The sequence below is a fragment of the Protobothrops mucrosquamatus genome, unplaced genomic scaffold (assembly GCF_001527695.2).
Source record: "Protobothrops mucrosquamatus isolate PMUCROS unplaced genomic scaffold, P.Mucros_1.0 scaffold4346, whole genome shotgun sequence".
NCBI classification, from domain to species: Eukaryota; Metazoa; Chordata; class Lepidosauria; order Squamata; family Viperidae; genus Protobothrops; species Protobothrops mucrosquamatus.
Window position 1 is genome coordinate 31,013 of NW_015390260.1, and position 3,428 is coordinate 34,440.

Below are 3,428 nucleotides of genomic sequence, written 5' to 3' on the forward strand. Positions count from 1 at the left end.
CTTTTATGAGCTCTCCCAGGTCCTCGAGAGGTAGATAAAAACGCCAAATTCATTCCAAGAATCTGGCTGACTCTGTGACGGACCATAATAATAATATACTATTATTCTATATTATTTTCCCTGTATTCTATTCTCCTATCCTATCCTATCCTCTCCTATCCTCTCTATCCTATCCTATCCTATCCTATCCTATCCTCTCTATTCTATTCTGTTCTGTTCTGTTCTGTTCTGTTCTGTTCTATTCTATATTCTATTCCTTATTCCATTCCATACCTATTATCTATTCTATTCTATTCTATTCTGCATTCTATTCTATTCCATTCCATTCCATTCCTTATTCTATTCTATTCTATTCTATTCTATTCTATTCTATTCTATTCTATTCTATTCTATTCTATTCTATTCCATTCCATTCCATTCCATTCCTTTCCATCCCAATCCATATTTTCTATTCTATTCTATTTTATTCTATTCTATTCTATTCTGCATTCTATTCTATTCTATTCCATTCCATTCCTTATTCTATTCTGTTCTGTTCTATTCTATTCTATTCTATATTCTATTCCTTATTCCATTCCATACCTATTTTCTATTCTATTCTATTCTATTCTATTCTATTCTATTCTATTCTATTCTATTCATTCCATATTCTCTTCTCTTCCATTCCATTCCATTCCGTCTATTCTATTCTATTCTATTCTATTCTATTCTATTCTATTCTATTCTATTCTATTCTATAGGGCCCTGGATGCCAAAACAACTAGACACAAAGACTTGTGCCATCACAAGTCTGCTGAACATCTAATTCCCACAACGGTGCCTTATGCCTAAGGATATTTACCCATGTACTATTATCCTTCTTACCTGTTCCACTACCTTCTCTTATTGGTATCATTATTACGATTATTATCCTTTGTTATTAGGATTATTAATTATATTATTGGTTTGCATGTACACTGAGAACTTACGCACCCACCGGAGACAAATCCCTTGTGCGTCTAATCACACTTGGCCAACAAAGTATTCTTTTTCAACAGTAAAAATTTTTTCCTAGGCTTGGAGAAAACACGGGTGGCAGGAGGAACCCTCTGTGGCTCACGAGTATGAAAAATGGCAGCCAGTGGGTAATTCTGGAGTTCCCTCCGCCTGCGGTGTTTGATGACTTTCCTCTGCATAGTAATGTGTCTTTAAAAAAGAGAGAGAACGAGAAAGAGAGAGAGGAGGAGGGAACCGGCTGATATATGTTACAAGGAGTGTATCTGTTTCACTGAGACAGAACATTTTAATTTCCTGACACCTTTTAGTGATTGCTTCAATTTCCAAAGATTTTGATAAAATCGCCCGGTTGAAGAGGATCAGGATTGAGTACTCTGCTCCAGCAGCAATTTAATGAAATGCTGCAGTTTCACAGTGTTTCATTTGACATAACCTAGCTCAGAGGTCTAATAAATGTGGGGTGATAAATGCTGGAGCTACAATTGTCAAAATACACTTGTAATTGGGTTAATATGCCTTAAAATACTACCTATCCGTTATCTTTCTTCTTTCCCGTTATATGACTTGTGCTGTAAAGACCTGGCAGTGGAGCTGACTCTGTTTTAATCTGCTCCTCTCTGTGGTGGGAAACTTCTTCTGCCGCAAGAAAATGGTCACGTCTTCTCCATGGATCCAGCCGTCCTCCAGCATGTGGGCAGAGGCCTCCTGATAAGGTACAGTCATGCCAGTCTCTTGGTATAGTTTTGATATTCTCCAAAGTACCTGAAGGCAGGACCAGAAGCAATGGATGGATGCTCATCAAAGGGAGAACCAACCTGGAACTGAGGAGAAATTTCCTGAGAGTAACAACAATGAACCAGTGGAACAACCTGCCTCCAGAAGTTGTGGAGGCTCCATCACTTGAGGTTTTCAAGAAGAGATTGGACAACCAGTTGTTTGAAATGACTCAGGGTCTCCTGCCTGAGCAAGGGGTTGGACTAGAAGACCTCCAAGCTCCCTTCCAACTCTGTTCTTCTGTTTTATTCTCCAAATCACCTGAAGGCAGGACGAGAAGCAACAGATGGAAACTAATCAAGGAAAGGACCAACCTGGAAGTAAGGAGAAATTTCCTGATAGTGAGAACAATGAATCAGTTATTCCATTATTCTGATAGGAATCTGAAATATTTCGCTCAGGACTTGAAGCCCAAGACAAATGTAGCTTTTTGTGCGTAGATTCGTTCATGGGTGCACTCACCTATGCATCCCATTGTATTGTATTCTTCAACCCAAAAACCTAACGTCTTCCAAATTGATATTCCAAATATCAGTGGAACCGCTTGCCTCCCACCATTGTGGGTGCTCCATCACTGGAGGATTTTCAAGAACAATTATTGGTACAATATCTTATAAGGTGTCTGGCCTTGAACAGGAGGTTGGACTAGAAGACCTCCAAGGTGCCTTCTAATTCTAGGAGTCTATGTTTCGATGAAACTAACATGAAGTAATGGCAGCATTTCCAAAAACAGACCTAACTCTGTCATTGAAACAAAGAGCGTCTTAACATTGGATTTCTGTTTTCTTCAAGATGAACATCACACCGCTAAAGTGGACAAGACCAGAACCCAAAGGGAGAAGATTTACAGATTTTGAAGGGTGTGATGGGATAGGTGTGTTTGAGCACCTGCAAGGCACCCACAGACAAGATTGTTGTTGTTGTTAATTGTGAAGTCGTGTCCGACCCATCGCGACCGCATGGACCACGTTCCTCCAGGCCTTCCTGTCCTCTGCCATCTTCTGGAGTCCATTGAAGCTCCCGCCTCCTGCTTCAGGGACTCCATCCAGCCACCTCCTTCTCTGTCATTGTCCTCTTCTTCTCTTGCCCTCCATCTTTCCCAGCATCAGGCTCTTCTCCAGGGAGTCCTTCCTTCTCATTAGGTGGCCAAAGGACTTGAGTTTCCACTTCAGGATCTGGCCTTCTAAAGAGCAGTCAGGGTTGATCTCCTCTAGGACTGACTGGTTTGAATGCCTTGCAGTCCAGGGGACTCGCAGGAGTCTTCTCCAGCACCAGAGTTCAAAGACAAGATACGTTGCTTAATTTGGGATGGCTTTGCATCTTTCCAGTTGCAGAATTTCCTCAGTCTAAGATTTCTGTTCAAGGTTTTATTCTATTTGGGGGTTTTCCTTCAGAGTCTTCTCTTCCTGTCTCATAACTGGTGTGCAGTTATGTTTTTTTGAATAGCGCAATTAGCACTCACTTCCTGTCATTTGTACCTAGCATTTGACATTCCTACCTCATCAACACTAATGGCCCCGCAATTAGTGGTGATTACTGGTTATTGTTTCTGTTCCACTGATCTACCGATTGGCAGAAGCATCCTTGAAACAGAGTTTCCATACTTGAACCAAAAGACAAAGAAGGACCTATGGCTTGTTAATTATTACCATAAAAAA